This window comes from Periophthalmus magnuspinnatus, chromosome 11, assembly GCF_009829125.3.
Source record: "Periophthalmus magnuspinnatus isolate fPerMag1 chromosome 11, fPerMag1.2.pri, whole genome shotgun sequence".
Taxonomy (NCBI): domain Eukaryota; kingdom Metazoa; phylum Chordata; class Actinopteri; order Gobiiformes; family Gobiidae; genus Periophthalmus; species Periophthalmus magnuspinnatus.
The window spans coordinates 29,202,067-29,221,422 of NC_047136.2; the positions used below are offsets into that span (position 1 = coordinate 29,202,067).

At 41.9% G+C, this 19,356-nt stretch overlaps 2 protein-coding genes across 3 annotated transcripts in view; both read left to right on the plus strand.

Annotated features, from left to right (window-relative positions):
* LOC117378631 (proteasome subunit beta type-7-like) overlaps positions 1-19,356 on the plus strand; it is a 273,780-nt gene that overhangs the window by 90,118 nt on the left and 164,306 nt on the right. The gene's annotated exons all lie outside the window — the stretch shown is intronic.
* LOC117378964 (zinc fingers and homeoboxes protein 2) overlaps positions 2,247-19,356 on the plus strand; it is a 47,814-nt gene continuing 30,704 nt past the window's right edge. Inside the window, exons 1-2 of one of the 2 annotated variants that reach the window (XM_055225120.1) lie at positions 2,247-2,429; positions 13,437-13,559. The gene's annotated coding sequence lies outside the window, so the exon portion shown is untranslated. The remainder of the gene's footprint in view (positions 2,430-13,436; positions 13,560-19,356) is intronic. The other variant, XM_033975670.2, reaches the window with a different exon arrangement.

Below are 19,356 nucleotides of genomic sequence, written 5' to 3' on the forward strand. Positions count from 1 at the left end.
ACTCCCTCCATAAAAAGCCACGTGTCTGCGCCCTGACCCGAGTTGACCCCACCCGAGGGGCTTATGCGCGTCTCTGAGGCTCGTGCACGGCGCTGAGCATCACGCATCCACGTGACTGCTGTGGGTTCATGTCCTGACTCGTGAGCGCGCCTCTGTTCATGGCCCTGTGTGTAGCAACATTTCTGTGAGCGCGCAGTGAGTTTTTAAGAAAAGTAAAATTCACAAAAGAATGTCCAAGTTTTCCACATTTGTCTGGTAGAGTTGGATTGGTCTGTGGATCATTTGAAGCTCTGGGATCACTTCGTTGTTTGGTGTCTTAGGCGCGCTCACACTCGCCCTGTCAAAGCGTGCGCGAGTACAGCCTCTAAAGCGCGTATGTCTCGTGCGAGTGAGAGCACGGAGCGTTTGAGACTTTGGTCCTGGAGGAGGAGGGCCAGAGCTCATGTACGCGCACACGCACGGTTTATGTTTGCAGGCCCTGTCCTGTGCGCGGAGAGGAGACATGAGATAAGCAAAAAGTGAAAGAACAGCTCCTAAACTCACCGCAAACCCGCGCTCGGCATCAGTGGGACTGTGGCCAGACACTGAAGTTTGGAAGCTTCGTCTCCTGTTTAACCCTCTCTACTCCACAATCTAATTTACTCTATAAACTCACAGTTTAAGATAATAATAATAATAATAATAATAATAATAATAATAATAATAATAATAATAATAATAATTATTATTATTATTATTATTATTATTATTATTATTATTATTGTTGTTGTTGTTGTTGTTGTTGTTGTTGTTGTTGTTGTTGTTGTTGTTGTTATTATTATTGCCTGGATTTATTTTCCTAGCTAAAGGGGAAACACTGCTACGCCACATAAATAAGCAGAGCTATATGATGACATCACAGCCTGGGGGTGGCTGCACTCTTAAGGGTGTTTTCACACTTTCAGCCTTTGGTTTGGACTTTCGGACTCTCTGGTTTGATTTGGTCCATAGTCCAGATGTGAGTGCTCCGGGCCGGGTGCAGACAGCTCCTGTTCAGTAACAGAAGAGGATGCACTGTACTTCCAGTGCTGTGATCTGCTTTAAATCTAATCACAGCGCGTATACATAAAATAAATCCATATATCGCACTTGTATCGCCACATGTGCTCGTATAAACCGCGTGCGAGCGCTAAACCAACAAAATGTCAGATAACTCTATACGCCCGCCCACCACTGCCTCTGATTGGTCTTTTTTCATGTCCATCTGTTGTTTAGCTAATCATCGTCAAGCCCAAGCCTCGTCTTGTTTCTGTTTACTTCCCAAAACAAAGAAAAAAACTTTGCAGCTCCTCTATGTTCCGCGTTCATGAGGCGCGCTCCCGTTGTCATGTCCACAGTAGAGACAACCCAGGGACATAAAGACAGCACAGGAACATAAAGACAACCCAGGGACATAAAGACAGCCCAGGAACATAAAGACAACCCAGGAACATAAAGACAGCGGGAGGGACATAAAGACAGCCCAGGAACATAAAGACAGCCCAGGGACATAAAGACAGCCCAGGGACATAAAGACAGCCCAGGGACATAAGGACAGCCCAGGGACATAAAGACAGCGTGAGGGATATAAATACAACCCAGGGACATAAAGACAGCCCAGGGACATAAAGACAGCGCGAGGGACATAAAGACAGCCCAGGGAAAGGAGGGAGGTAGTGTGAAAGCAAAAGTCAGAGGAATGAACAAAAATAAAAGACTTTTTGAGTTGTAAGTCCAGACCTTGGTGTGGACTTTGAGGTGAGACTTAGCCTCATAAAGAGTCCTCTGCCTTTATTTTAAACCCGTAAAAGCTCCATCTGTCACCTCCATCCCAGGCCTGGATTTGGCCCTCACATTGTCACTGTTCAACTTTTACTACTCTTAATGTGGACACCCTGATCTGTGCTACTCTCCTCCCGGGCTCTCCCTCTCTCCTCCCCCGCTCCCCCTGCTCTATCCGCGGGTCTCTCCTCCCCGCTCTCCCCGCTCCCTCCCCGTTCTTTCCTCCTCTCCTGCTCTCCTCTTCCCCGTCTCTCCTCCTCTTGTCTCCCTGCTTCCGTCCCGGGTCTCTCCTCCCCCCTCTCCCTACTCTCTCCCATCGTTCTCTCAACCTCTCCTCCTTTCCTCCCCGCTCTCTCTCCTCTCTCCTCCCCTCCTCCTCCTCCCCTCTACCCCGCTGTCTCTCCGGTGCTCCCTCTTCACCTGCGGCCCGTGGAACATTTGGGATTCTATGCAAATGTCCGGTGACGTAAAAGATCATGTGGTATCCGTTTCGGTCCCCCCCGTGAGCGCTCTCCTCTCAGCTCCTTTCGCTCCGTCTGTGGGTTCGCTATGCTGCGGTCTTCTCTGCACCCTGCACGGCACCGGAGCACCCGCGGGACCCAGCCCAACTGCAGCCCGCCTCTGCACAGGTAGGAGCCCGCTGAGACTTGCCCTTTCCAAGCAGTGTGTTCCCCGCGGTGGAGCGGAGTGGAGACGCGGCTTGTACGCAGCTGTCTGGCCCGGGACTGTGTGTGTGTGCGCCCGGGTGTGTGTTTGTCTCCGCGGCTGAATGTGTCGGGCAGTCCGGCGGGATGTGCCGTTGCCCCTGCCGCCCCCCTGCATCACTGTCGGGGCAGAGAGAGCGGGGATCACCGCTGCCCCGGAGCGCTTCCTCCGCAGCTCCACAAACCGCTAAAGCTCATATTTCTCTCCGCGCTCAGACACTTGTGGGTTAGATTTCACGGAAACAAATTGTCCTAAGTTTTTGACAGGTTTTTATCACAGTGTTTGAACTTTTCCCGGAGCTAGCCGTTAGCCTTTAGCCGCTAATGACGGCTGTAGCTTTAGCCTGTGCCCGCTCTCAGCGCGCTCATGTCGGCGTTTGTTTTGGTGGGCTCCGCTGTCATGTTCCTTCCTCCGCGGCTCTGGACCCGCTACAGCCCGACCCCGCAAGTGTCTGTCGGCGCTGCTCGCCCCACACGGGGCCAGTGGTGCACGGTGAGCTGCAGTGGATGTGTGCCCGCTGGAGGTGAGCTTCACACGGGGCTGAGTGCCGCAGACAGTCGGTCTCTCGCTGGCGCTGGGTCATCTGAGGTGAGCCTCCAGCCTCCTCAGACAAACAGCGCCTCTGCTCCGCTTTCACCGCTTCCACTGAGGCACAAACACACAACCCGCATGTTTTACGTGTTATTCTGTATTTAAACGTTTATTTTCGTTGAATTTTTATCCGTAAGTGTCTTCTTTTTCCAGACGCGCTGATCCGTGCTGTTCTCCACATGGCACAGCCTCTAAACGCGCTGTTTGCAAACAAATCCAGCGATCAAGTTACACAAATCTACTGTTTATTTTCATTTAAGTTAAATTCACCCCCCTGCGGCACCTTGCACCCACGGTCTGCCGTACACTCTCATGCACGCCCCGTACTCTCACGCACTCTCCGTACCCTTGGAACTGGGTCGTGCGTCCTGGAGACTATTGATCAGCCTCAGCGCCGTGAACGCGACGCGCGTAACGCGCAGTGACAGAGACACGTTTCCCCCGGTACTGTGTGTACTGTATGTACTGTATCCGACTGTACCCGGGTGTACCCGGGTGCTTGTGGCGGAGGCGCAGTCTCTCAACCGTTTTTTTTTTTTGGTTTTTTTTTTTGGTAATTTTTTTTTTGGGAGGGGGGGCTGGGGGGTTAGATTAGAATATTAAAATTTGTTACATAAATATCTAAAATATATTGTGGTACCAAATGCTTTTTTCATAATTATTTAATATATAATATTCCTGAAATGTGGCCCTGCTTATCCCAGACTGAGGACACAGGTGAAACATGATGTGGCCACGCTACTGGTTCAGTCAAATCTAAAAAGTAAAATCTTTCCGGCAGAAAATGTCTAAATTCTGTTGTGGTTAAAACGTAGCTTTGGTAAAAATACAATTTCACATTTTACATTTTCAATTTAAATGCATAGGTTTGAATAAATTCCCTATTCTCTGACCTGTATGGAACATTTACAAATAAAAGTCGATGTTGCAGCAAAATCCCAAAACTTAAAAGTGCCTCCCCCAAAATATTATGAAGCTGCTGTGTGTCAGAGGCTCTCCCATCCTCCTGTATCCCTGTGTGTCAGATGCCCTCCCATCCTCCTGTATTCCCGTGTGTCAGATGCCCTCCCGTCCTCTTGTATTCCTGTAGTGTTAGATTGAGAAGGGGGCTGCTCAAATGTCTTTAGCTAATTTGCAGATGTTGTGGTGTGTCAGATGCCCTCCCAGATGTTGTGGTGTGGTTGAATAAATACAGCAGGAGAATGGACCTCGTCACTGATAGAAATGATCAGGAAAAAAACATTTATGGATTTGACTTTTGGAGATTTCTGGTGAAAATCCTGCTTGTTGTCATGTTTGATGCTGTCGGATAAATGCCTTATTGCCTTTCGTTAGTTAATATTGTAGGACGTTATACTTTGGTTTTTGTATTCGTGTTGCTGCATAGTTAGCTTCTAAATGTTAAACTTCCTGATTGTGGACATTTTTGATTTTGAAATTTTAGACCTTTTTTTTTTTTTCTTTAATTTTTCCTCCCCAGAGTCAAAAGGTGTAGGTCCGCACAATTTATCAAATCAAAATCACAATTTGAGTTGGTGCAGTTGTCAAGAACAAAATACCCTGTCTTTAAAGAATTTTTTTTTTTTTTTACGTGTGGTTTAGACCTCTACAAATATTTTCTGAAATATCCCCATATATCAGATGCCCCCCTGTGTGTCAGATGCCCTCCCTGTGTCACTGCGTGTCACATGCCCTCCCTCACAATTGTCAGAAAAATCACAATTAAGCGTTTTACCAAAATCGTGGCGGCGTAGAAGGGTGGGTCCTGTGTAGAGGTGCCATGTTTAGTGTGCTTAGCGTGTTTTAGGTGTGTGGTTATTTTTACCTTCTGATTGGTGGAATGTGGAAGTGCCTCATGTGCCAAAATCTGTTGCAATTCACATGTCGCCCTTTAATATCAGTTAAACCTGTCAGGAGGACCAGGACTACCAGGAGTCTTTAGATTTTGTGGGTGATATATTCTAGTGTTGTCATGATATTAAAATGTCAAAGTCTATTTTGTTTCTAAAGAACAGATTCCGATACTATGATGATAGTAAAAAAAATACTCTTTCTTTAGACAGTAGAATGTGATTTTCCACATTAAATGTTGTACTTTGTGTTCTATTCCATGTGTGTTATATGTGTGTAATCCCTCAGTGTGCAGTATGTTCATAGTGGTCCATGTGTGTATACTAGTCTGTGTGTCTTATACTTGTGAAACATACACAGACACATAATTATAATCATATTCAGGAGGTTCATTTCTGTGGAGGTTCATTTCTGCCCTGACTTTTTTACTATTGATACCTGCTCAAATGAGTATCTAGTTTTGATACTAGTTTTTGTATTGATAAGTATCTGATTTTTGATAGTTTTGACAGCCCTTCTGCAAACACATTTCTTTTTCTTCATATTGATCAAATGAATGAAATATTGCCCGATTCAATATTAATTTTCTTGAGTACAGACACTTCAAACGTTGGGTTGTAGTTGTGTAGTTGATTGATCTGTCAATGGTGTCTTATAGTCGAGCGCTTTTTATTAATGGACTTACTTTTTTTATTAAGAGGAGAGGAATTTATGTGAGCCACAGCAGAAAGCAGGACGCACGGGGTGAGGTCAGGAGCAACTGGACTGTAGGGCCACGAGATTAATCACAATCCAATCGAAATCACAATCTGAATGGACACAATTAGCAAATCACAAAGGCTGAAATATTTGAAGCAACATAATTTCCTCCACAAACAAGAAAATCTCCTGTCCTGCTCTGTATAAAAACTGCTAACCCTGTAGTGGTTTAGTCCCTGGTTCAGCCCTGATTTAGTCCTGTTTAAATCCTGGTCCATTCCTGGTCCAGTCCACGTCCGGATTATGGCTGATCCTCTGAGCTTGGATTGTTTGGATTTTGAGGAGCCAAAGTCCAGATGTGTCGAGACGAAGGTGCAGAGAATGAGAGTGAAACCAGGACTGAAGCAGTACTAAAGCAGTACTAAAGCAGTAAAGCAGTACTAAAGCAGGACTAAAGCAGGACTAAAGCAGGACTAAAGCAGGACTAAAGCGGGACTAAAGCAGAACTAGTTTTAACCTCGTGGTGAACTTTCCTTTTTTGTTTTGTTGTTTTCACTGAAGCGAAAGTATTGACCTACTGACCTCTGTGCGACACCCCAGAACGCTACAGTTTACAGTTCAGTCCTGGTTCAGTCCTGGTTTATACCTGGTTTAGACCTGGCTTAGACCTGGTTTAGTCTTGATTTTGTTGCGATTTTAGTCCTGGTTGTGGTTTAGGCCTGGTTTGGATGTTTGTTCTGAAAATACCACATCTCTGCGTGTCTGCTGCATATCGCTGGTGTAAATTAGCCTCGTGTGATGGAGGTGTTAGCCACGTTAGCAGCTTCGGTGTTACTCTGCTGGTGTTAGTGAAAGCAACCAGATGCCCTCCCATTCTTCTGTATCACTGTGTGTCAGATGCCCTCCTGTCCTCCTGTATCTTTGTGTGTCAGATGCCCTCTCAGAAACTGTAGCTTGGTAAAGTCTAACAGAGAAATGTCAGAGCAGGACGAGGACAACTGTCTGTGTTATAATTTGAATAATATAATTTTCATTTTAATTGTGAAAATGATTATTGCCCCAATCAATTACAAACATGATTATTTGCAAAAACAACAGATTAACCTGTGTTGTGTATGAGTGAAGCTCTATTCAGTGGAGCGACAGGCTGCTGTTCCTACAGTACATGAGTCACGATAATAACTTTATCCACTTATCGTTCAGTATATGAAAGGTGGAACTGTATATTTTGGAACTCAATATTTATTTTGCGTACTATTTCTTTGTAAAAGTGAAGAGATTTTTTTGCCATTTTTATGTGATAATGTCAGGTTTGAATAGAAGAGGGTTGAAATGATCGCTTTTATGGCCAATTACGGGGTCATTCTGCTGTTTATTCTTGCAGCTCAGCCTTCTTAATGATACTGTGTGTTTAAACTGGGATTATCCTGCTTTGTGTCAGTGACATAAAATAGTTTCAATTTTTAATCCAACACAGGTTGGGTTAAATAGTAACCCAGCACTGGGTCACTATTGGACAAACTCTGGGTTATTTTGACCCAGCAGTCTGGGGGATTATTTAAAACTTTTTGGGTTATTTTTTCCTACTTAATTCTGGGTCAAATTTAACTCCTCTGATGGGTTAATTCTACCCAATACATGGGTTAATGTTTATAATGACCATCACAGTGCTATTTAAGAGACATGTTTTACAAAAGCATTTTAAAATAAATAATTACATTTAAAACATGTGAGAACAAACAGCTGCACATTAAACTGTTCATTCAAACGGTCCTTGTAGTTTGGACTTATTCAAGTGACAGAAGCCTGAGTGGTAAGCTCAGATTCCACAGCTTCAGTCTCAGGAGATTCCACAGTGGAACAGACAAATGTCATGTTCACAGGTAGAACATGTGACAGTGAAACGTCATGTTCACAGGTAGAACATGTGACAGTGAAACGTCATGTTCACAGGTAGAACAGTGTGATGTTGAAACATGTTCACAGGTAGAATAGTGATGGTGAAACAATATGTTCATATGTAGAACAGTGTGACGCTGAAACATGTTTACATGTAGAACAGTGATGGTGAAACGTTATATTCACAGGTAAAACAGTGTGATGGTGAAACATCATGTTCACAAGTAGAACAGTGATGGTGTAACATCAAACCTAAATGTCATGGATTCATCTGAGAAACATTCAAATCCAAAATGAACTCACATTTCTGGTGCTGAGCTTAAGTTAAAGAGTTCAGACTCACGTTTCTTTAGTCCCATTAACTGAAACAGTATGATGATGATTATGTATAAATACTTTTTAACAGACGTTTCTCAGGAGCAGTAGAGGAGGGGGAAACTGCTGCTGAAAACAGTTGAAGAGTCTGTATTTAACCCATTTGGCTGGGTTGTTTGAGAGGATTTGACCCAGACTGCTGAGTAGACCAGGGGAAAGGCGGGAAAATGTCATTATGTCATACTTGAAGTCACCCAGCTTGTTGACCCAGCATTTGGGTTAAGTGAAATGAGCCAACTGTGTGAAGATAATCCAAAAAGTGACCCAACAGCCCTAACACAGCAACGGGGTAGAAAAAAAACAACCAAGCATTTTTTAGGGTATAGCAATATGTCATGCTTCAAAATGTGTTATCATGACAGGTCTAATATAACATTAAACTAGTAAAGTAGCGCTGTGCAAAAATGCTGAAATATTGAATTGTGATAATACACTTGGTGATATATCAAAACAATAGCCCACGATATCAGTACTGTATCACCAAGTAATTATTTTAATTTAAAACTCAATTTTGTTGCTTGTTTAAAGAAAGGAAACGAGCAGTACATTTGACATATTCTGTGGTTTAATTATTCATATAGTGCATTTCATGTGCTATAAAAATACTGTGTTAAAGTGGCCCACCCTGTGTAAATAAATAACCCAGCACTGGGTCACTATTCCACCAACACAACTCAGGGTTATTTTGACCCAGCAGTTTGGATTTTTCTGTTAACTGTAGACTGTATCAAGAATTTGACTAAGGAGCGTGACGCCACCATCAGGTACAGGACGATACTGAAATGTGGTGTTATGATTATCATAGCCAAAATCATTGTGATTAACCATTATATCACGGTAATTATTTAAGTAGCTGAAAACTGTTACGGATATGAATAATTTTAATTTTAAAATTATGAAAACGTTACTTATTTAAACAACTTTTATTTAATTGTACTTGTTGTACTTGTTGTTATGGAGAAGTAGCGTTTTTTTCTGCTACTACTAATGCTACTGTTACTACTAATTCTACTGCTACTACTACTGCTACTACTACTGCTACTACTGCTACTTTGCTACTACAACTGATACTACTACTATGACTACTGCTACTACTAGTACTACTATAATATTAGTACTACTCCTAATGCTTCTACTACTGCTAATACTTATACTACTACTGCTGCTAATACTAGTACTTCTGCCTCTGTGTAAGCATACTCTTCTGCACGTTTTGGAGGAGTTTCACTGTTAAACGGTTTGGTCCAGAGCCAAGACTTGGCCTGGACTTGGTTCTGGTTTGGACTGGTCGGACTGGATTTGTTTTACATGATGATAGACCAAGTATAAACCAGGACTAAACCAGATCTGAACCAGATCTGAACCAGATCTGAACCAGATCTGAACCAGATCTGAACCAGTTCCAAGCCAGGACTAAGCCGGGACTGAACCAGGTCTGAACCAGAACTAATTAAACATTCAGAATCTGGTTGTTTTTTGTTCATTTGCTACATTCATAAATGAGCCCTTGTTTCTTTCAGAGATTTTAAAATATTTTCTTAATTATAATTTTGCAGTTTTAATGATTTTGGCCTTTAAGCGACCTTTACTTTGAAAAGACCCATGTTTTGGGACAATTACAATTTTCATATTTTAATTTTGGAAGCTGTGTTTTTTTTTTTTTCCTTTTTTTCTGTTGATCACCGATACAATAATGAGATTTAAAATTTAACAAAAGGTCCAAACATTTGATTAAAGGTGCTGAACCTGATTTTTCCGGTTTTAGAAACGAGAAAAACAGAATCAGTTTGCTCCAAAGTTATTCCTCACTTATCTAATGCATTCTGAACATTGTAATTATTGACCGTGGTGAGATTATGAGCACTTTTTACAACTTCCAGAGACCAGAGTAAGAGTTTTGTTGAGTTTCACGGTGCACTTCCTGATTCTGCTGCTGACAGACTTATCATTCTGAACTTAAAATGTTTGTATTAACCCCCTCTACATAATCCTGGCGTTTTTATTTCACTATTTTGTCCCTAAGTCAAGATATGAACATTAAGAACAGATCAATCAGGTGCGTTATTTACCAGAGGTCACTCCCACTAACGTTAGCAACAAGTTTGGTAGACAGTATTACTAAGCACCCACCCCCTGCCAAACAAGCGGTGCAGTTGGGAAGAGGTGTTACCTTCAACAGCCTCACTCCTGATTGGCTCTTTTGTTGCTATGATACTCACGGTCCGAATTGAAATATGGAACTGGGCTCCAGATTAGCCGCTGTAACTGCTAGCCTCGATGAGCTGCACTTGGAGCCAAACGCTGAGGTCACACTCCCTTAGTCTACTTCTTTATACAGGCCATGGTTTGCACAAAGTGGGTTCTTTGCCCTTCGACTTGCTGTAGACTGGCACAAGAGTCTTAGAGGTTTTGGGGCAAAGAGGATTTGAATTTGGTTGTTTAGTGCACTCGGAGGTCTGTGTGCAGGTTAATATAGTGAGTTCAGTATTTTATAAATCCTGTTCAAATCTGTAGGGCGGTAAACCTTTAGGCGATTAATCGGTCAGCCATGGCGTTTTAGGTCAAAAGTATCGAAAGAGATAGATACTTAGCGATACTAAAACTAGTAATGAAACTAGATGCCCATTTTGACACATTCACAGGACAGAAATAATGTTTATAATGATGTGTCTCACATCACACATAGACACACAAGACACACAGACTAGTATACACCCATGGACCACTATGTGTATGTATGTACTGCACACTGAGGGATTACACACAGAAGGATTACACACATTACACACACACATATAACACACATGGGAGTAGAACACAAAGTACAACATTTCATGAGGAAAATCACATTTGTCTAAAGAAAGAGTTTTTTAATATCACTGTGGTATCAGAATTGGTATTGAGCATTGAGTGTATTCCTTAGTACCAAAATCGAGTTTGAAGTGTTAGTATCGTGACCGCACTAGTCCGTTGTAAATGTGGTGAATACTTCTCTCTCTCTCTGGACATGTGTTTGATGGATTCTGTTCGTTCATCTCTCGTCCTCTGTTGGTTTTGGGAGAATTTGTGTTTATTTTCTCTGCAGCTCCATCTTTACACAGGGAATCTGCCAAAAACCCAGGCTAACCACTCTGCCACAGTAACACACTCCATTCAGAGATCAGGAGTCTAACTCACAACCTCTTTATTGAGAGGAGGAGACAGGATAACTACTCTGCCACAGTAACACACTCCATTCAGAGATCAGGAGTCTAACTCACAACCTCTTTATTGAGAGGAGGAGACAGGATAACTACTCTGCCACAGTAACACACGGAGGACATGCTGATTTAGTCTTTGCCCAGTCCTGATTCTGTCCTGGTTTAGTCCTGGTTTAGTCCTGGTTCAGTCCTGGTTCAGTCCTGGTTCAGTCCTGGTTCAGTCCTTCCTGGTTTAGTTCTGGTTTAGTTCTGACTCAGTTCTGGTTCAGTCCTGGTTTTGGCCTGGTTCAGTTCTGATTTAGTCCTGGTTCATGTTTCTCTGCTTTGTCCTTGTCTCTCAAACCCAAGGCTAAAATTCACAATATTCGGCCAAAACCTTCACCAGATTCTTAATTTATTCATAATTTATTTTCAAATGAGTTCCTGATGAGAGTCGCTGCTTTGAGTTGTTTTAGTTTTGTCATTTGAACCCATTTTATAAATATTTTAGGCTAAAAAAAAATAAAAAAAAAAAAAAAAAAAAATCAATAACTTGTGTCGCTCTGATTTTTTATTTTTATCTATTCACCTTTTTTCGTTTAAACAATGAATGTTTTGAATTATGTTTCATGAAAGATTCAAAATTATGGTTAAAATAAATATTAAATAAAGGCTAAAGGAATGATCCAGGAATGAACCAGGACTGAACCAGGACTGAACCAGGACTAACCCAGGACTGGACCAGGACTGAACCAGGACTGGGCCAGGACAGAACTAGAACAGAACCAGGACTGATCCAAGAATAAACCTGAACTGGACCAGGACTGGACCAGGACTGGACCATGTCTGGACCAGGTCTGGACCAGGACTGGACCAGGATTGAGCCAAGACTGAGCCAGGACTGGTCCAGGACTGGACCTAGGATTGGACCAGGACTGGACCCAAGACTGAGCCAGGACTGGTCCAGGACTGGACCTAGGATTGGACCAGGACTGGACCCAAGATTGGACCAGGACTGGACCCAAGATTGGACTAGGACTGGACCCAGGACTGAACCAGGACTGGGCCAGGACTGAGCCAGGATTAAACCAAGTCTGAACTTTGACTAAACCAGGGCTAAACTAGGCCTAAACCAGGTGTAAACCATGACTGAACCAAGACCGAACCAGGATTAAACCAGGCTTGAACCAGGGCTGAATCTGGCATCTTTTGTGTCTTTTGTCTCGTTTTACCTTTTTTTTTTTTTTTTTTTTTTTTCAAATGTCACGACACAATTCTTTTCCCCGGCAACTAGATTTGTATTTAAATTTACTCCTCTGCTAGTGGTTTAGCCCCAGTTTAGTTCAGATCTTTTTAGACATGTTTAGTCCTGGTTTAATCCTGGTTTAGTCCTGGTACAGTCCTGATTTAGATGTGATTTAGATCTTGTTCACTCCTAGTTTGATCCTGGTTTAGTCTTGGTTTAGTCCTGGTATAGTCCTGGTTTAGTCCTGGTTTAGTCCTGGTTTAGTCCTGGTTTAGTCCTGCTTCAGTCCCTGGTTCAATCTTGGTTCAGTACTGATTTAGATCTGGTTCAGTCCTGGTATAGTCCTGGTGTAGTCCTGGTTTAGACCTGGTTCTTTATTTGTATTCTCCTCAAACCTCGGCCTTTTTCAGAATTTCACTCCAGAATTTCTTATTTGGACCAAAATTTTCACCAGATCTCTCTCCCCCCCATCTCTCCCTCTTTTCTTCACTCTTCTTTCTCCTCTCCCTCCCCCTTCTTCTCTTCATTCTCTCTCTCTCCTTCTCTCTCCATCTCTCTTCACTCTCCTTCCTCTCTTGCTGCCCCCCCTCCCCCCTCCTCCTCTCTTTCTTCACTCTCTCTCTCTCTTCACTTCCCTTCTATCTCTCTCTTTCCTCTAACCTCTAATTCCCCTCTGCGTCGCGGCGCTGCTCGGTGCTGTTGCCGTGGTTTTGGCTGCGGTTGCCACGGAAACAGGATTTGGTGCTGGTTAATTTTTTGGTTGGAGTTTTTTTTTTTTTTCCTCTCTCCCACCCCTCCCTTGCCCCCTTCTTCTCTCTCTCTCTTTTTCCTTGTCTCTCCACTGTCATCCCTCTCTTCCCCCTCTCTCTCCCACTCTTCCCTCTCTTACTTCTTTCTCCCTATCCCTCCCTCTCCTTTTCCCTCTCTTCCTCCTCTCTCTCCTTCCCTCTCTCTCCCATGGTCTCCCACCCTCCCTCTCTCCCTCCTTCTCTTGCCTCCCCCTCTCCCTCTTTTCCCTCTCACTCTGTCTGATTATTTCAAATGTTTTTTTTTTCCTTTCTTTTATCTCTCTTTTTTTCTCCTTGTCGCAGATCGAGTCTCACCTGGAGATTATTACCCACAGTGCACTGCAGCGACGCCGGCTCGTGCTGAACTGTGATTGGCTGAGACTTGGAAGCGCCGTGACCTGATTGGACGAAAGCTTTCTGCCTGCAGTGAGTAACAAACTGTTTCATTTGGACAAATTTTTGTTTTGAAAAATATTGAATTATTTGAGGTGGAATTTTGGAAAAGACTGAACCAGGACTGAACCAGGACTGAACCAGGACTGAACCAGGACTGAACCAGGACTGAACCAGGACTGAACAAGGGACTGAACAAGGGACTAAACCAGGGACTAAACCAGGGACTAAACCAGGGTCTAAACCAGGGACTAAACCAGGGACTAAACCAGGGACTAAACCAGGACTGAACTCTCCTCTGTTCTGCTGTAGCACCAGGTGTGTCCTTGAGCAAGACACTTTTCCTCTGATCTAAATGTGTTGTCCATGCACTGGTTGTACTTTATTATCCAGAAACAGTTTGTTCTGTTCTTTTTCTGTCAAACTGTAACAAAATTAACCAAAAAAGGAGACACAAAGTTGCTTTACAATCCAACAATGTATCTTTTTAAAACTACACCGAAAAGAGCAGTGTCAGGTTTTTAGTGTCTTAAATCAGGTCTATTCTGCAAACTGGACATTTCAGAGCTTTTAAATATGTTATAGTTGTTTCCTTCTCATTTTCTCTCAGAAGTTGTATTTAGAGTGATTCATGTTTGAGTAATCTTTATTCTCCAGTATTCAAGATGTCATTGCTCCAATGTAACCTCGATCTTTATTTTTTAAATCTGTGATTCAGTAACATTGCATTGTCATATTGGTATAGAAAAAATAAACTGTGTGGCCTGTGTCCTCGCATGTACACTATCCAAGGTAATGGAACACTTTATTTCCACATCTTGAAACACCTAGAGAGGCATAATATCCTGACGACTGTCCCGCACAGCTTTTGGCACAGGAGATCGTGTGAAACCCAGTTGCTCCTGACCTTTGACCACATGGTTCAGGCTTATGATAACAATTATTTATTTATTTATTTACCATTTATGATTAAACCATTCATACCGTCCCGCACCAGAGGCTGTGAGGGAAGCTGTCCCACTGTCACTGGTCCCTATGGTCCCTATGGTCCCTCTGCAGCCGTCACATGTGGGTAACTCTAGATGGAGTTACCTTAGAAACAATAGAGGTGACATACCATAACACTGACACATCGCTCAGTAACACCACAGACAAGAGTTTAAACATTATGTGATCAAGTCGTTTTCAGACCAGATCAAATACTTGGGCGTGGACTTTAGGAACGATGCCACTTGCAGCGACGTTAACTCCCATTGGGCACCGCCTTTTTCTAACTGTTTAATTAGTTTTAAATCATTTTAGATCAATATTGTGTTTCAATGTCCAAATTATAACATAATGATACAAGGATGTCACAGATTGTATCTATAGAGATGACACAAGCACAATACGTCCTCTTAAAAAATTCTAGTTAATTTTTGATGGTTTGCAGTCCAAAGTTATACCTCACTTACCTTATGCATTCTGATTATTCACCCCAATGAGTTTATATGCGCTTTTCCCAACTCTCAGGGACCGGAGCAGTTTTAGCATGCCAACAGTGCACTTCCTGATTATCTGACAATTAAATGCTTCATAATTAAATGCAGACAATATACAGTAGGCCTGGGATGATATTGAAATTTTATGTCACAATTATTGCCAAAATAATTGCGATTAACGGTTATATCACAGTAACGATTAAAGTTGCTGACAGTTTAAAAAATGTTATGGATATGAATAATTATAATTTTAATGTTATTAATAAGTTCCGTGTTTAAACGTTTTTTATATAACTGTACTTTGTTATCAGTGAAAACACTACGGCCGAGCAGAGAATCTTGTGAATAAGCAGTGTTCTCGACAGAAATCTGGGGGCCCAGAATTGTGACACTTCTTGACCTGGGCCCCCAGATTTCTGTCGAGAACACAATTCTGGGCCCCCTAAGACGCTGGGGTTTAGGACAACAGACACCCCCCACATTCTGGAGACATAACGGCGATTATCTTTGTTAGCAATAAATCATAATTATATAAAATGTCCCACAGACAATTATTGTGTGCCAATTTTATCACGATAAACACTATTATTGTTTATCGTCCCATCCCTAATACACAATGACATTATTTTGACCTCAAGAGCTGCTTATTCAGTATATCTGTACTGGGACCCATTTCATTCAAATACATGGGAAAATCAGGAACAAGCCCTTTATTTCAACTTTATTTCAACTTTTTTCAAATTTTTCTGGGGGGAATGACATGCTTTTATTTTGGTTTACACTTTACATCTCTCAGCTTTTATTTTGAAGTTCCCTGGTATTGGACATTTATGCATCTAATATTTCTATTTTGAAGACCACATGTATGTAATACTTTTTTTAAGTTGTCATGGGATTGGATTGTTTAATTGTTATGCTGTTTGGTAGATTATAGTTTTATTTGGATAGACCCCTGGTGTATATAATGGGTTTATTTTGAAGGGAATATTTGGTCTGGTATATTTTAAGTTCCCTGGTTCATGATAGCTTTATTTTGATAATGTCTGGTGTATGGTAGTTTTAGTTTGAAAGTCTCTGATGTGTGATAGTATTGTTGTGAAGGTATGTGGTATATTCATTTATTTTGAAGGTGTCTATAGCAATAGTTAGTAATAGATAATAGATTTTTTCTTGTCTTTGTATCGTAGTTTTATTTTGAAAGTCCTTGGTTTGTAAAAGTTTTATTCTGAAAATGTCTATGTTAATCCTTTTATTTTGGAAGTGTCTGTAGTAATAGTTAGTAATAATTGTTGTATGTTTCCTTGTCTTGTCTCGGGACATTTGGGACGACAGCTGGGCCTTTGTCCGATGCTTTCACACCAACAACACCATCACAGTTTAGCACCAAAACAAGTCCAGCAAACAACAAAGAACTGACTGTGTTTAGTCCTGGTTTAGTCCTGGTTTAGTCCTGGTTTAGTCCTGGTTTAGTCCTGGTTTAGTCCTGGTTTAGTCCTGGTTTAGTCCTGGTTTAATCCTGGTGAAGTGCTGTTTTAGTCCTGTTGTAGGTTGAGTTCTGGTTTAGTCCTGGCTTAGTCCTGGCTTAGTCCTGGTTTAGACCCTGATTTAGACCCTGGTTTAGTCCTAATTTAGTTTTGATTTAGTCACAGTGTAGTCCTGGTTTAGTCCTGGTTTAGTCCTGGTTTAGTCCTGGTTTAGTCCCGGTTTGGTCCCGGTTTGGTCCTGGTTTAGTTCTGGCTCAGATTTGGGTCTGGTGCTTTTCTTCAGTGTTTCTGCGCTGCTCTGCTCTGGGCACAGGTGGCGCTCTCTGCCCCTCCTTGTTGTATTTGGAGATTTTTATTTTATTTTTTATTTTTTTGGCAGTTTTTTCTGTAAATATTTCGGTCTTTTCGTCTCGTGGCGCTGAACTGTGGAGAGAGTATTCCAGCTGGACTCAGGCCAAAAAACCTCATCTACAGCAAAACCAGGACTGAACCATAACTAAACCAGGGCTAAAATAGGACTTAACCAGGACTGAACCAGGGACTGAACCAGGGACTGAACCAGGGACTGAACCAGGGACTGAACCAGGGACTGAACCAGGGACTGAACCGAGACTGAACCAGGACTGAACCAGGACTGAACCAGGACTGAACCAGGACTGAACCAGGACTGAACCAGGACTGAACCAGGACTGAAGCACACTGAAAAAATGGTGTGAGGGGGGTTGCTCAAATTGAAAACACAAATTTGACAACAACATGACGTTTTTGCGATTCTGTATTCAGCAAAGGTTGCTTGACTTTTAAACGTGCGTGTTTTAATCACGCTGATTTTGTTATCATTTTTGGTGGAACCAGGAGGACTGTGGGAGTTGCTCTGGAGGTAAGAATTTTCAAACATTTTATGTTTTCTGGTCTAGATGTAATCATTGTAAACACATGTTTGCGTGTGCTTTATTTGAAATTAGGCTTAATGTAAGAGCTATGAAATTAATTGTTAGCATGACAAGAGTAGCAAGAGTGTGGGAGCAACAAATTCGAATGTTGGTACAATTCTCACAGTCTGCAGACATGAAGCAGTGATGTACACTGCACTACTGTAGCTGCTGGTAAGCTAACACATATTATACTTGATGTTAGTTAGTTGTTTTATGTAGCACTGTCTTAAAATGACTTTATCATTTCAAACAAAAAGAGAGAGAGGATCACATCCCTGTGGCTTTAAGAAAAGGCAGGAGTTCAAAGAACCACCAACACACATGCTGCAGATGAAGTCAGTGAACCAACTGTTTTAACACAATTTATTTTTTACATGTGCTTCCCAGTTAACTTTTAACACTTCTACTTCACTGAACATTTCTACAGGATGGTGTGACATTTTGATCCAGATGCCCTTCCTGTTACTGAATGTCTACTTAGGAAGAAGAAGAAAAGCAGCACATGGTGAGTCCATTATTTTATTGTACATGAGATTCTGACCTTGTCCATTATTATAACACGCATGTGATTCTGACCTGGTCATTAATGAATTGCATAAATAAAATGTAATGTAAAAATAACACACATTTCACATCAAATAAACACAATGATAATCATATGGTCATGATTTCTTTCTGCTGTGTCCACAGACAGAGACCAGAGTCTTCCGCTGTCCAGATCCAATCCGGCTGTTTGTCACTGTACCTGTGTTGGATTCATTTAAGACAACACAAAACTGTTGAAAACTACTGAGTGTTTTTGTGTATTTTTACTTTAAACCCTGTTCAGGATATTTGATGTTGCATTTTCAGGTAATTGTGTAAAATAGAATGAAAAGACAATAAAAATACGGTTCATTTAAAAGGGTAATAAATGGTTGATTTTAAAATAAATCTGTGCTTTCAGGTTGATTTGATCACATCTCATCAACATGACAAAGTGGTGATTATGTTGTAAAAAAGATGATGTAATTAAGTTTAAACCTAAACATAATTTTATTACAACCTCTAGATATTTACACAAATCCAGTCCCTTTTTCTGTCAGTGCAGGACTAAAACTGGTTCAGTCCTAGTGTATCCCAGCTTGTTATTCTTTCTAATTTAAAAACAGTTTTTCTTCGGTGTGGTTAGATTTGAACATTTGGCAGATTTCATCTGTATTTGAGATTTGTGCAGAATTTGTTGAACATTTTGGTAAATTTGGTGTCGTTTTGCGGGAATCCTCTGATGTTTGCCGATATTCGGTTCAGATCCGGCTGTTTGGAAAATCTCTGGCTCATGTTTGTGGATCTGCGCCGAGACGAGCAGACTGTCCTCAGCACGAGTCCCCTAAATGCCTCACAGGAACGTCCAAATGTCCTCACACACACACAGAGGCATGCACGCACACACACACACACACACGTACAGGTGAAGTGTCTGTCTGCACACACACACACATGTACAGGTGAAGTGTCTGTCTGCACACACACACCCCCACACACACACACACACATACACACACAAACACACACACGTACAGGTGAAGTGTCTTTTGTATTTTTTATTTTCATCAGTATCCTAAACCTCCCCCTGAGCACTGGCCACCTCATGCCCAGAAACACAAAAGGTTCAGAAAAGGCAATTTTAAAATGTGCAGTTATTTATTATAGGGCATCTGACACACAGGACACATTTGATGAGCCATCCCTGCCTATACAGAATCTCACCTTTTCTTTACAGTGATGACATAAGATCGTAGGTTAAGTTTTTTTTTCTTTACTTTTAAAAAATCTGAAATGAAATGAACAACAGAGACGACACTTCTTTTTTCTTTGACATCCATAGCCTGTAGACTAAGTGTGACGTCACCCACAGCATTTAGTTCCAAGTGGAGCTCATCGAGGCTAG